The following is a 15,226-nucleotide window of genomic DNA, read 5'->3' as shown; positions in this document are numbered from 1 at the left end:
ATGGTATTTGGAGACAGGAGCACTAAAGAGGCAATTAAGTTACTATGAGATCATTACAGTGGGCCCTTAATCCATATGATCAGTGTTGTAATGAGGATATTAGGACACAGACAGGCATAGAGGGAAGCCCATATGAAGACACAGGCAGAAGACAATCATCCACAAGCCAAGGAGAGAGAAATAGCCAAGTGACACCTTGATCTTGGACTTCTGACCTCTAGAAGTGCTACAAAAAAAAAAGTCTGTTGTTGAAGCCACCCAGTCTGTGGTATTGTTGGGGCAGCCCTAGCAAACCAAGGCACTTTCCTTACTCTGTGACCAGATCATGGTCTCAGGGACATATGTAGGTTGTGGAACTGCTGAGTGGGGTGGGGGCAGGAGTGGATCCTCTGGTCCTCATTGGACCTCATCATCAGTCTATATACATTACAGTCCATTGGCTGGCCCTTGGGGCAATTAGGCCTGAGGTTCAAAGCCCCATTTGGGGTGAAGATACCTTTCTCAAGTACCTAAGAGGACCAGGCAGCTGCTGCCTTCCTGGGACCTTGCTGACCTATCCCAGTCTCCTCCCCACACCCCAGGAGAATATCTCCCTGACCTGGGCAAAGTTGCCTGATCTGGGGAAATGTTCCTTCTGTTTATTGGTCCAGTATTTTTTGTTTCTACTATGATCTGATTTGGCTCTGTGTCCCCATCCAAATCTCATGTTGAATTGTAATCTCCAGTGTTGAAAGAGGGACCTGGTGGGAGGTGATTGGCTCATGGGGGGTGGACTTCGCCTTTTGTTGTTCTCGTGATAGTGAGTTCTCATGAGATCTGATCATTTAAAAGTGTGTGGCACTTTCCCCTTGTCTCTCTCTCTCTCCTGCTCCACTATGGTAAAACGTGCTTCCCCTTCACCTTCCGCCATGATTGTAAGTTTCTTGAGGCCTCCCAGTCATGCTTCCTGTTAAGCCTGCAGAACTGAATCAATTAAACCTCTTTTCTTCATCAATTACCCAGTTTCAGGTAGTTCTTTATAGCAATAATGGGCTAATACATACCCCGAAGCCCTTTTATTTTGCCAGCTCAGTAGATTCTCTGAAATCCCCCAGGGGCTTAGACTTCCAGAAGACCAAAGCTGGGCAATTTCTGCTTTTATTTCTACTGCATCCCACCAGGGGACAGTGAACACAGAGCCCCCTCACTTTTTAAATAAGGGACAGGAATAGGACGATGAAAACCTCTGGCATCCACACCTAACTGACTTTTCCCAGGTGATTGGAGAATGCCTCTCTGTCTCTCCATCTAGAGCTCTAGGGAGAGGGGTACCCCAGCATGGGAACTTCACACGGGAAGTGCTCAGTGAGTGTTGGATGGCTCACCTCATACTGGTTGGCAGAGCATGAGAGGGGAACACACTGGTTTGAATTTGGGGCATGGGCAGGTGGACTCAGATGAGACCAGGGCTCTCATGAGGGTGCAGCTGTGCAAATTAAGCACTTCCCCAGGCCTCAGCAGCCTTGGGGTGCAAATAGGTCACAGCATGTTAAAAAAAAATCAGGCTCAGCCCCTACTGACTCTTCCAGGACCTCTTTCATGTGCCTCCATGCCTCCCAGAGATCTCTTGGTGTCCTCCGGTTGGGCTCTCATGCTCATTACCAAGGGCATCCAAGTCAAGTTGCGATGTGGTTCTGTATTCTCCTCCCCACTCAGGTCTGGCTCACGGAGGGCACTTTTTACCATGAACACTGGCAAAGCCACCACCATGACTGACACTTGTTATTAGGGGCTGCTGTTGCCTATGACGTATGCCAGTGGCTGAGAAGAAGCTGGGTAGTGGGTTGAATGGTGACCCCCAAAATATACGTCCGAGTCCTAATCCCGAGTACCTGTGAATGTGACTTCATTTGGAAAAAAACATCTTTTCAGATACAATTAAGGGAAGGATCTCCAGATGAGATCATCCTGGATTGATTAGATGGGCCCCAAATCCAATGACAGGAGTCTTCAGAAGAGACAGAAGACAAAACACAGACAGAAAGAAGAGATTGGAGTGACACAGCCACAAGCCAATGGATGCCTGGAGAGACCAGAAGCTGGAGGCGGCAAATGGCAGATTCTCCTCTTGAGTCTCCAGAGGGTGCCATGGCCCTGTGGACCCTTTGACTTCAGATTGCTGGCCTCTAGAACTGTGAGAGAATACATTTGTGTTGTTTTAAGTCACCCTATTTGTGTTAATTTGTTGCTGCAGCCACCACCGTCCCAAGGGAAGGTGCCGATGTTGTGTGGGAAGCTGTTTCTGCCCCAAGGCTGCGGCAGACTCTGACTCTCCACTCACCCTCATGGCTCCATTCCAAGTGGAGTGGGGAGAATATTCCCCGTATGGGGAATTGAACTCCTCCACTGCAATCAGTGCTCCTAGTACTGGATGTATCTGTAGATTCTTCCGCTTCTTTGACCCAGCTTTTCTCCAGCCACAGCCCTGCAGCAGGTCTGGGTGGAAGGTCAGCTGGGGCATGTGATGACTAGCGTGGACTCCAGATGGCTCTTGGCCACTGTCAGGGCCTGATGTCCCCGACGATGACCTAATGGCATGACAAGTCACCAGTTCAGCTGCCACAGGAGCCGGCGGGTTCTGTGAAGGAGGAATGGGGGTGGTGTGGCAGAGGGGACAGGGAATCCCAGCTGCAGGGGCAGCGGCAGCTCCTCCCCTCCATGGAGCCATGAGATCATGTAGGTCCAAAGCTGTCAAGTCTCCAGGATCCAGACATCAGTGTGAACTTTCTCAATGTTTAGACGTTGGCTCAAAACATTTAAAGAAAACATATGCCCTCTACAAGGGACCTTTGCACAAAGGATCTCAGTGGAAATCTTTATATTCTTAGGGACCCACGGATGGCCTCAGGTCGCTAGAAATCTCTAAAGAACACACAGACCTAAGAAATGTTTTGTGTTGTTTTTTTTTTTTTTTTCTGAGGAGGATCTCTGTAGACTACATCAGTGTTCAGAGAATCCAAAATATTAGGAGTCCCCGACTTATGATGAGATATTTTGTTTGTTCATTTTCTAAAAGGCTTTTGAGCCTATGCACGAATCTCTCCTGGAAATTCTTCCCTTTGTTGGGTCTGAACTTGTGTGCAGGTTGCTTAGGTTCAAGCCCCTGGCTGCCTGTGGTTTTTCTAAGTGTGGGCCAGAGAAGGTTCTAGAATAATCAGTGAGATTAACGCCGTACATCGGTGCTTTTGAACTGGGGCATACGTCCCCCCAGGGTGGCTACAGGAGAACTGTGGGTACAGCTTTCTGGGGCACCATTTTTTTCAGATTTCGGGCAATTATTAATGCTACATTTAATATAAAATAGACATGGGAATAGCATGGAAAGAAATGTAAAATTCCCATGAATTATTAAGATAAATACAAGACTTCAAAAACATTCCATGCAAGTTATGGAGCTGCTTCGGGCTATCCCTCCAGATCCCCGGTGCTCATTTGCCCTCCTCCACAGCTAGAAGGACCCAGTAGAACATTCTGAGAAGCTCTTCCCTACATAGCACCAAGGACTTGGCAAAACTTTGTCTACTCTTAATGGTCCATGGTTTACCCATGTTCCTTTACAAAAGGAGCTGAGGAGGCTACAGGCATTTGGGGCTCTGTAGAAATTTAAAGTATGGTGCAAAGATTCACAGCCTCAAGGACTCCTGGAGTCACCTGGAGATCTCTCGGCAGGACCTTCGTCTCTAGGATCATTTATGTTACGTGGGAGATCAGATCGCGTACACCCTGGCATGGACTTCCCCTGCCGCTGTGCTGGAGCCTGGCCTCTGTGTCTGTCCTGGCATCTGCCCAGCGGCCTTCAGCACAGTAAGGGCCTAACTTGGACCTTCACACTTGACACTGGCCAATGTGCCTGCCTTGTTGTTATCCTAACTGAGTCCTGAGATGAAGCACGTTCTATGCTAAGCACATCATCTAAAATACATTCTCAGTTTCAGACAGAAAATGCAGCCCCAGAAGAATATACTGCATCAAGATCTGCATTCACAGATACCCCTAAGTATTGGAAACTGTATAACTTGGTGTTGCTTGCCAAGTGTATTTAAGCTCCCAGGACTGTAGAAGATTGGCATTGACTCAGGGATCTTGCAATAACAACTCATAGTTTGGTGGGAGGAAATAAAACTCAGTGATTTAACTAAACTACTCTCTTTTAAACAGGACCCTCCACTTTTCCACCAGTTTGTCCACCGGTGAAAAGGAGAAGCCAGCCAAGAACCAGGTTTGTGCTGATATTGCCTTGAGCCATTTTGCTAGAAGTTAACAGAGGCTGGGGTCCTGGCTCCACTGCTTCTCTTCCCGGCTGTGGAACCTCAGGCAATATTCCTACTACCTGCCCTCAGCTTCCATTTCCGCATCTGTAAAGTGGAGATGATAGAAATCCAATAGTGATAATAGTTTCAAGAATTAATTAAACTGGCATACATAAATTTCTTATCAGGGTGCCCAGCACATTAGAATTGATTAATAATTCTGAGATTTTATTTTTTCACTTGATCATACAGCAGCTTCTGGCTACCTTGATCAGAAGGTTGATGAAGGCAATGAAACAAAGATGGAAAAACACATCACACAGGTAAGTGCCTGTGCTCTTCGGCCTCCAGAGTGACACAGGTGCCTGGAAGGCATGTTAGGTTGGGGTGGAGCCAGGGGAGGGGTCCAGCCAGAAAGAGGATCTGGGATGAAAGGCTGTTGCTGCCTTCAGAAAGCTCAGTGACTGGGGAGACAAACATGTTTCAAACAAGGGGCCTTAGTGGCATTTGGCATATTGTAAACTAGAGGCTTGTAGAAGATGCTAAGAGAGGTTTGGAGAGTGCTGTGGTTTGAATGTCCCCTCCAAAATTCATGTTAAAATTTAATTGCCAGTGTGACAGTATTTAGAGGTGATGAGGCCACGAGGGCTCCACCCTCAAGAATTGAATAATGTTGTTACTGCAGGAGTGGGTTAGTTATCATGAGAGTAGGCTGCTTGTACTAGTGAACTTGACCCCCTCTTGCTCTCTTGCTCTCTCATGCTGTCTTGCCTTCCACCTTCTGCCATGGGGGTGACACACCACAAAGGCCCTGACCAGATGCCAGCATCTTGATATTGGACTTCCCAGCCTTCAGAACTGTGAGCATATATTTCTTTTCTTTATAAATTACCCAACCTGTGTTTATAGAAACACAAAATGGTTAGGAAGTTGGTACTGAGAATTGAGGCTGTTACTATAACAAATACCTGAAAATGTGAAAGTAGCTTTGGAACTGGGCAATCGATAGAGGTTGAAAAAATTTGGAAGAGTAGGCTAGAAAAAGCCTAGATTTCCATAAACAGAGTAGTAAGGACAATTTTGGAGAGGGCTCAGAAGAAGAGGAGAGCTGTAGGGAGAGTATGAAACTTCTTACAGATTACTTGAGTGGCCATGATCAGAATGTTGATAGAAGTGCTGAGTGTAAAGGCCATTCTGATGAGGTCTCAGGTGGAAAAAGAGGGTATCTTTTTGGACACGGGAGTAAAGAGCATCCTTGTTATGAAATGGCAAAGAGCGTGGTCAAGTTGTGTCCGTGCCCAAGGGATTTACAGAAGGTGGAATTTAAGAGTGTCCGACTAGAATATCTAGTAGAAGAAACTTCTAAGCAAAATATTGGAGGAGTTGTGCAGCTACTTTTAACTGCATATAGTAAGATCCAAGAGGGAAAAAATGACTTAAAGATGGAATTTATAATTTAAAACAAAAGCAGAACAGAAAAATTTTTTAAATTTTCAGCCTGACCATTTAAAGAATGAAAATGTGTTCACATGAGGAAACCAAGGGTGTGGCCAACAAACCGTTGGGTAAGGAGACTCGTACAGATGGAAGGGCTCATCAAGACAGTGGAAGAATGACCCCAAAGGCATTTCAGAGATCTTCAAAGCTGCCATCAGTGACAGGTCCAGAGCTCTCAGAGGACAGAATGGTTTTTGGGGATGGGCCTGGATGCCCTCTACAGGCTCACTGTGCAGGACCACCTTGGGTCTCTGTTTTTACATCCTGGTGCAGTGATTCTCCACTGCTCCAGCTGTGGTTCAAGTGGCCCCAGTTGTGGCTCAATCAACTGCTCCAAAAGGTGTAAGCTGTAGACATTGGCAGCATCTACATGGTGCTAATTCTGCAGGCATGTAGAATGCAAGAGCTGTGGGGCACAGTGACCTCCACCTAGATTTTAAAGGCTGTCACAGTCAACCTGGGGGCCCAGGCAAAGACTTGTCATGGAGGCAGAGCCATCACAGGGAGCTCCATTCGGGCAATGCTGAGTCGAAATGTGGAGTTGGAGCTGCTTCAGAGGCTGTGCTGTGCCTAGTGGAGCCAGGGTCACTTCTGAGACCCCAGAACTGTAGAGCTACCAGCTTGAAATATTAACCTGGGAGAGCTGCTGGTGCCACACTCCAACCCTTGAGACCTGCTAGGTAGACTGAACTCAGCAAAGCCATAGGAGCAAGGATGCCTGAGTTCCTGGGAACCCAAATTCTGCCCCAGAGTGCCCAGGACATGGAGTCAAAGCCGATTATTCTGGAGCTTCAAGTTGTTCTCTCTGTTGGGTTTTAGATTTATTAATACCTGGGACCAGTTATCTCTTTCTTCTTGCCTATTCTTCCCTTTTGGAATGGGAATGTCTATCTTATGTCTGCCCCACCATTGTATTTTGGAAGCATGTAGCTTGTTAATTTCACAGTTTATAGCTGGAGAGGAATTTGCCTCAGCATGAATCATGCCTTGAGTCTCCCCGATTTCTAATTCAGATGGGACTCTGGGCTTTGGACTTTTGAGTTGATGCTGAAATGAGTTAAGACTTCTGGGGCATCAAGATAGAATGAATGCATTTTGTATGTCAGAAAAACATTAGTTTTGGGGGGGCCATTGTTGGAATGCTGTGGTTTGAATGTCCCCCTCCTGCCTTACTCTGTTTTCTGTTGCTAAAATTGAATAACTGAGACTGGATAATTTATAAAGAAAATAAATTCATTTCTTACAGTTCTGAGGAAATCCAAGGTTGAGTGGCCACATCTGGCGAAGGCCTTCTTGCTGGTGGGGACTCTCTGGAGAATCCCAGTATGGCTCAAGACATCACATGGCAAGGGTGTGAAAATGAGAGCCACGCTGGCTTTTAAACAGACTCATTCCTGTGATAGCCCATTAATCCATTAATTCATGTATGGATTAATCTTCTCATGAAGGCAGAACCCACATGACTCACTCACCTCTTAAAGGCCCCACCTATTAATACTGCTACATTGAGACTTTTCAACATACTTTTTGAAGGGGACAAATAATCAAAACACTGCACTTCCAAAACTTGTGTTGAAATGTAATGGCCATTGTGATGGTATTAAGAGGTGGGGCCATTAAGAGGTGATTAAGCCATGAAGGCTTCACCATCATGAATAGAATAATGTCATGATTGCAGGAGTAGGTTAGTTATCATGAAAGTGGGTTTGTTATAAAAGCAAGTTTGGCCATCTCCCTCTCTTTTGCTCTCTTGTCCTCTGCCTGGGGATGACACAGCATGAAGGCACTCACCAGATGCCAGCACCTTGACATTGGACTTCCTAGACTTCAGAGCTGTGAGAATAAATTTTATAAATATCTTTTCTTTATGAATTACCTACTGTATGGTAGTCATGCAACACAAAATAGATTAAGAGAGGAATTGAGGGCACAATCTGGAAGGAAAGAAGGTGAACTTCAGCAACATGGAGAGCAAAGCACATGACTGGGGGGCAGGAGTGTGGGGAGACCCAGTGGAGAGAGTACAGGGAGAAGAAGGGGAAGAGGTATGTGAAGGCAAGACTGGCCTTGGAAGGAAGTAGAGCTCATCGCAGGTTTTGAGCTTCTTCACAAGTGGAAGGAGGGGAATAAAACATCTGGCACAGGCAGCTGACAGAAGTACAGGCAGGCAGATGAGATGAACTGGGTCAGGACAAACTTTAAGCCTGTCCCAGGGCTGGAGCACAGTGCTGGATCAAGGGAATTAATGGATTCTAGTCCTGGGGGTTATCATAACATACATCATCCTGAGACCAAGGTCCCCAAGTGGCTCCAGTCCTGAAGTATATGAACCTTTGCATCCTGCTTTGAATGAAATCCTCAAAAAGCCCCAGATTTCTTCCATATACCTGTCTTTCTGTACATCCAGTTCCCTCTGACTAGGCTAGACCGTGGGCCTTTGAGGGTGACATTGTGATTGACAGTGACATCCATTAGACCTGGAGAAGGAGGGTCTGAGTCACTGGCTCAGCCCAGGAATTACAATTTGATGAAGATGCTGCTGGATGTAAGGACAGTCTGACTGTAGGAAAGAGCTTCCATGAGTATAATGAGAAGGTTGGGGCATACTGTTAGTGCAAATCCACCAGCTAGAAGGCTGAACTAGCAGGAAAGAGACCCAGAGGGTCCCACAGTCTTGCTTCTCAAAGTGTGATCTGAGCACCAGCAGCACAGACATACCCTAAAAGATTTCATAAATGCAGTCTTAGGCCCACGGCAGACTTTTTGAATCAGAAATTGAATTTAAACACGATTGCCAGGTAATTCATCTGTATTGTCAAAAGTTTTGAGGAGCTCTGTGTTGGAGAGCCTCTGTGAAAGTAGGCTGAGAGAATAGTGAAATAATAATAGCTAACAGTCAATTGTGAGCTAGAAAGTATTATACAGTCTTTATAAACATTTAAGCTTTACAGCAGGGGTCCCCAACCACTCCCCCCGGCCGGGCCACAGATGGGTACCAGTCCTGGACTCTTAGTAACTGGGCCACACAGGAGGAGGTGAGTGATGGGTGAGCAAGGGAAGCTTTATCTCTATTTACAGTCGTCCCCCACCCCCTTGCTCACATTACTGCCTGAGCTCCACCTGCTGTCAAATCAGTGGCGGCATTAGATTCTCATAGCAAACTCTATTTAGAACTGCACATGGAAGGGGTCTAGGCTGCATGCTGCTTATGAGAATCTTATGCCTTAGGATCTGTCACTGTCTCCCATCACCCCCAGGTGTGACTGACTAGTTGCAGGAAAACAAGCTCAGGGCTCCCACTGATTCTACATTTTGGTGAGTTGTATAATTATTTCATTATATATTACAATGTAATAATAGAAATAAAGTGCACAATAAAAGTAATGCACTTGAGTCATCCTGAAACCTTCCCCCACCGCCACACCCGTGGTCCATGGGAAGATTGTCTTCCACGAAACTAGTCCCTGGTTCCAAAAAGGTTGGGGAGCACTACTTTACAGCACCTCTGTAAAAATATGTGCCCATTTTCCAAAAAAGGAAACTGAGACAGAGAAAAGTTTCTTGCCCTGGGTCTGGTTGCTAGTGAGTGACATTTCTGGGTATTCACCCACTGCCTAACTCTAGTGACTGCTGCTCAGAGGAGGGTGTTTGGCTGCAAAGAGAAAACATGACTAACAGTGGTTTAAACTTGGATTAATTGTTACTGAAATGAGGAGTCAGGAAGGGCAGTTTGGGGGTTGATTTAGCAGCCACATGAGGCTGAGTTGCTGTGTCCGCATCTCTGAACTTTCCCTCATGGCTAAAAGACACCTCTGGTTTCAAGCCTCAGGTCCTTCACTGGCTCTTATAGGAGGTAGAGGTTGGAGAGGATGCTGAGAGAGCTCTTTCACCATGCTTTCTTTCTTTCTTTCTTTTTTTTGAGACGGAGTCTCGCTCTGTCGCCCAGGCTGGAGTGTAGTGGCGTGATCTCTGCTCACTGCAAGCTCTGCCTCCTGGGTTCACACCATTCTGCCTCAGCCTCCCGAGTAGCTGGGACAACAGGTGCCTGCCATCACGCCCAGCGAATTTTTTTATATTTTTAGTAGAGATGGGGTTTCACCATGTTAGCCAGGATGGTCTCAATCTTCTGACCTGGTGATCCGCCTGCCTTGGCCTCCCAAAGTGCTGGGATTACAGGCCTGAGCCACCACACCCGCCCATTCTTTCTTTCTATCAGGGAGGAAACACTGCTCCCAGACTCCTCCTGGCAGATTCCCTCTTGGCACAAAGCCTGGAACGGGTCACATGGTCAGCCTAACTGCAAAGGGTGCTGAGGAAGAGAGTTTCTCCTTTCTTCCACTTGAGAGTGGGAGGTGTGCATGGGAGGAGGAAGTTGGGAAAGGGTTTAGGGAAGGGATCCAAGCAGGTTCTGCCCTAACCAACTTTGTGACCTTGGGGAGGCCACTTTACTTTCTTTAACCATAAAATGAAGGTTTTGGACTGAAAGAGATCTAAAGCCTCTTTTCTGTGTAAAGGAATTTATTCTAGAACATCAAGTCCCTTTGACATACCCAACATCCACACGCAAAAGGATGACTGACTGGTGCTGTCTCTGACCTTGGGAATTTGAAGCACCTGGGAGCTGGTTGATCTGCTTGGATGGTTTCTCTTCCTCCAGGCTGTAGAATCAAAAGTGTGTCCCGAGCAGCTGGGCTTGTAAGCACCTCAGGGACCACTGATTAAAGTGTGAGGCAGAGCTGCTGCTGTTAATGGTCACTGAGGTGGCTTTATTAACCCAGCTGCCTTGCGGAAGGTAGCGTGGGACTCAGGAGGTCACATGGTGGACAGAACAAAAGACTGTGTGTGTTTAAGTTGAGCTCTCTGGTTATTTGGGGTAGGGTGTTCCCCCCTTGTCCTTCTTTTTTCTTGATTCATGTCTAAGATGGGTTGTTACATCTACCTGTCCACAGTTGCTTATGAGGTCAGACTCTGAGAGTAACAAACCTGGCTTTGAATACCAGCTCAGCCACTTGCCAGCTAGCAAACACTGGGCAATTTGCTTGGCCTCATTTAAGCCTCAATTTCATGATCTGTAAAAAGGCTTAATGATATTTCATAGGAGTGTTGCGATGATGAAATAATACGATGTGTGTGTCATGTAAAGGCTGAAATTGAGGCGTGGTATAGTGTGCTGCCTTCAAATCTGGTCAAATCAGCGGTACCTCTACCGACCTACCCACAAGAGCCTCTCTCCATTCTACTCTTGCAGATAAGGCTCCAGTCAAGCAACCCACCTTATCAAGTGGACCAGGCACAGCTCCTACTTATCCCTGAGTAGTGGGTATCAGTTTCCTGCTAACCTCGGAATTGTTCAAAGCCCATCACATTCTCATGCAGGAACCAGGGAGCACCTCACCCTCTTGTTGCCACAAAGCTTGCCACCCACAGCCCCTGCCTGTTCACCCTGCTCCTGAGGGCAACCCCTGTATGGCCAGCATCCCATGCTGTGTTCACCTCTCCCAAGCTGTGAGTGTATGTGAATAATAACTGCCGTCAATCGCATCTGTTAAGCATCGAGTGTAATGTGTTTGGTCATCCTCATAATTCTAGTGTGGAATGTCTCCCTCACCAATGGGGTGAACAGGAGGGAATGAAAACAATGTGTAAAATATTTAGACACCGCAAGATACATATTTAGAGCCTGGCAAATGTTAGTTAAGGCCATTATTGCTATTATTTTGCAAAAGGATAATAATTTGGTTTTCTTTTAACAAAATTTGTTTGGGCAGAATGCTTAGCTCATAGTGTTATTCTTAGGTTCCTCCAAACAGCTTTTCTGGAATTTTGTTTCCCTCATTAGCAATTACAAAGATATGCTAATGCTCTGCACCAAGTGGCAGCTACATGCTTGAGACCAACACTGAAAATCAGTCATGGAATCACTGCATATCTGAACAAGGGCCACGAGAGGAGGCACAGATGGGTCAATTGACTTGAGCAGAGCCACCCAGCAAATTCAGTGTCGGAGTATGGTAACTAGATCTCCTGATCCAACCATCCTTCCCTGCACCCTCCCATCTAGGCTAATGAGGAGAAATGTAATCGCGGTGGTAATTGCAGGCAAAGATGAGCATCACTTGGTAAAGCAATATGTGTACTTGAGTTGGCCATACGGAAAATCTAGTGCAGGATATGGGGGTGAATGGTCAGTTGCTGTGTGTCATTGGTGGGATGGAATCTATGGCCTTCTTGGCTATTCTTTACATGAAACATTTCCTGGGGGTGATGGTCCAGTTAAAAGTCCTCTTAAAGATAAAATAAAACTAACTCAAACCAGTATGTCATTCTTCACCAGTCTGGTGTTTCAACCAGGGAAGCCCATGCCAAGATGAGAAAGAAGTCTACCCTTCCCATGGCTGAGCTGTGGCTCCTCCTTATCAGTTCCTAGTAGGAGAAGCTATGTTCCCCCTAGGCTAGAGGACTTCACATTCTGGACACTGGCGGCTCAGGGGAGCTCTGTTGTACCACCACTGTGGCCCCAGAACCTGCTGTTGCTGTCCAAATCCGGGGAGTCTAAGCAAATGTCCCATTCTCACTGCTGCTAATAGTGATTAGCAAGCTAATGCAACATGTCCAGCTTTACCACACTCTCCCACTGTCCCCAGTGGCTGCTTTTTATGGCTATGCAAGTAAAAACCATCAGCCTGATAAGGAGTGGCATAAACTGAGCCTTTATCTCTGGTCCTTTCCCTGCCCCATGGTGCAGATCCCACTTTGGGCTCAGCCAAGAGTGGGTCATATCATAATTGGATTAGATCCCAATGTTATTGTTTTATAGGAACTCACACAACCATTTCCTCAGGGTGCAAGGCTGCCATCAGTATGGCTGGGCTGGTGAATTTTCTGGCTTCAGGAACCTATGAGACCTAGAACTCCTGTAACCCTCTTATGCCACCACACCTTCTTCCATGGTAAATGCTAGCTCATTCAATTAATTAAAAAATACCAGCAAGGTGCTTTTTATTTAGTGCCCACTTATATAGGCACTATGAATATAGGAGGAAAGATGAAAAATTCCAGCCTTCACAAAGCCAATATTTCCAGTGTTACTGCCATTCCCTGCCATGGGCTAAGATCAAGATCAGCTTCATTTGCACAGGTTTTATGCAAAGGGAAGAATTTCTCTTTCTGTAGGATCTATCTTATCCTCCTCTGCAAACTCCCAGGGTTTCTATCAGCAATTAGCACACTATGTAGCGCCGGGCAAGCTGGGAGGTTGGCAGGAGGGGGCTATGTCAGAGGACAATGCTGGAACTCACCTCCCTATACAGCCAGGGCCAGCCTGGTTCTGGCACAATGTCCCGTTTCATGAGAGTTCATTTCCTCTGCATCATGTCTATGCACAGAGGTAAGCAACCAGGAATTTCTCTGTGCTCCCTGTAGAAAATCCCCATCTCAAATTACCTTGGCATCTCCATATGCAGATGCTTGTCAGGGGCCCAGTCCAGGCTGCTTGAATAGAATTGGCTGGGCTCCCTTCATCCACTGTTGAGATTAAGGAATAATGTAAGATAGGAGCAGTCACACCATTACACTCTATTAGCCTGATTTATGTTGGGTCACTGAATCCCCCACCTTAGGTGCCACCCACCAGTCTACCCCCTTAGCTACCTACAAACCCACTCTGGGGTAATGGGGTGTACCCACTCTGGGGTAGTTTAAAATCTGTTCACAAATTCTTTGAAACCCTCTTGAAAAGGTGTAACCTATTCTCCTCTTCTTGAGTGTGGCTGGACTGAGTGACTTACTGTTAATGAATAGGTGGCGGAGGAAGCAACATGAGATACTAGGCAATAAAAGATTCTGTGGTTTCCTGTTTGCTTTCTCTCTTGGATTACTCTGTCTGAACGATGCTAGCTTCCCTTGCCTGAGAATCTTTACAAAGAGGAGCATCTGATGAGGAAATGAGAACTCCAGCCAGAAACCAGCAATAAATTGAGGGCTCCTATGAGCAATGCATTCTCCAGCCCCAATCAAGCCTTTGGATAACTGCAGCTCCTGCCAGCATTTTGACTGCACTTCATGAAAGACTTTGAGTCAGAGCCACCTACCTAAGCCACTCCAAAATTCCTGACCGTCAAAAACTTTGAGATAATAAATGCTTGTTGTTTTAAACTACTACCTCTTAAGGTAGTTTTTAATATAGCAGTAGATTACTAATATAAGGCACTACTATATTCTCAAAAACTTCTGAGAATCTTACCCCAAACCACCAGCTTTATTACTATCAGGGTATCATAATGACAGGTTGTAAGTTTACAACCTGTATTAGTCTAGTTAACGATTGTGTTAATCAGGCTAGTTAACACTAGCCACTGTAACAAACAAGACCCCCCACCCTCGCCCCCGCCAAATCACAGTGGTTTAACAGAGTAAAAGCTCAGTTTTCCTCTGTGAGAAATCCAGTTTAGCTAAAACATCTGGGAAAATTGTAGACCAAGATCTCTGAGGAGGGGAGGGAGGAATGGAAGAATTGACTATCTTGGTCAGAAAATGCCACACATCATTCATGCTCACACTCTGTTGGCCCAAATCAATTACTGCCACCAGCCTAACTACCTGGAAGGCTGCTGGGAAATGTGGGGGAGTCCCAGGAATATTTGACAACTCCTATTGTCACTGCCACACAACCCTACTTGGGTTTTCTAATTTAAAAGCCAGAAAATACATGGCTTTAAAGAGATATGTAATCCATGTTTGCGCTTCCTGCACCAGCCTGGGGATTAAAATGAGAAGCATATTCATCGTAATAAACATTATTCTTCAGATTTTATCAATAATTATTATTGCTCCCTCTCAAATCCCCATCTCAAATTGCTTTTCTGGGAATCCCCAGGGAATGTCTCCTGGGCATTTGAGACAAACGTAATCAGATACCACAAGGAGTTGCCTTTTCCTTCTTCTCTCCTTTTGGGCAGTGTCCATTGCTGCACTCTCTGCCAATGCCACTATGAGCAGAAGTCTTCCTGTCGGTGATGAGCAAGCACTGTGCTTCCAGCACAATACAAACAGACTGAGCTCCCTGAGAGATGGGATGACTGCGTCTCTCCCCCTTGTGTCTTACTTGGTCCTCTGGAACCGAAAGCTAAGCTTTAAGTAGAAACAGCTCTTCAGGGCTCACACATAAGTCTGTGGTCAGAGTCATTCTCTAAAACAAAGATGGCGCTGGGCACTCGCTCCACCACCTGCTCCCACCCACCCTCTGTGGTGCATTTCTTCCACCCTCTCCTCTTGCCATCCCTCCACTCATGAGCATCCTATAAGCACCTTTATCACAAGTCTTATAAAGAGAAAAGACATCTGAAGAATGGTGGAGTTCATGCTGGTGGATGATACAAGAATGCTATAGTTCTGCGTCATTAGATTTATGGCTGCTAGGAATACACTGCCTGGCTATTAGA

The 15,226-nt window shown here is 46.1% G+C and overlaps 1 long non-coding RNA gene across 1 annotated transcript; it reads left to right on the top strand.

Annotated features, from left to right (window-relative positions):
• The first annotated feature begins 4,075 nt into the window (after window positions 1-4,075).
• On the top strand, window positions 4,076-12,101 carry LOC109024467 (uncharacterized). The gene is made up of 5 exons (XR_008674780.2): window positions 4,076-4,258; window positions 4,542-4,612; window positions 5,098-5,149; window positions 9,044-9,101; window positions 11,035-12,101. It is a non-coding gene; the product is annotated as an uncharacterized lncRNA (long non-coding RNA).
• Window positions 12,102-15,226: the final 3,125 nt, after the last annotated feature.

This window comes from Gorilla gorilla, chromosome 22 (assembly GCF_029281585.2).
Source record: "Gorilla gorilla gorilla isolate KB3781 chromosome 22, NHGRI_mGorGor1-v2.1_pri, whole genome shotgun sequence".
Taxonomy (NCBI): Eukaryota; Metazoa; Chordata; class Mammalia; order Primates; family Hominidae; genus Gorilla; species Gorilla gorilla.
The sequence above is the reverse complement of the archived record's forward strand: the minus strand, read 5'-3'. Positions and strand labels throughout refer to the sequence as shown.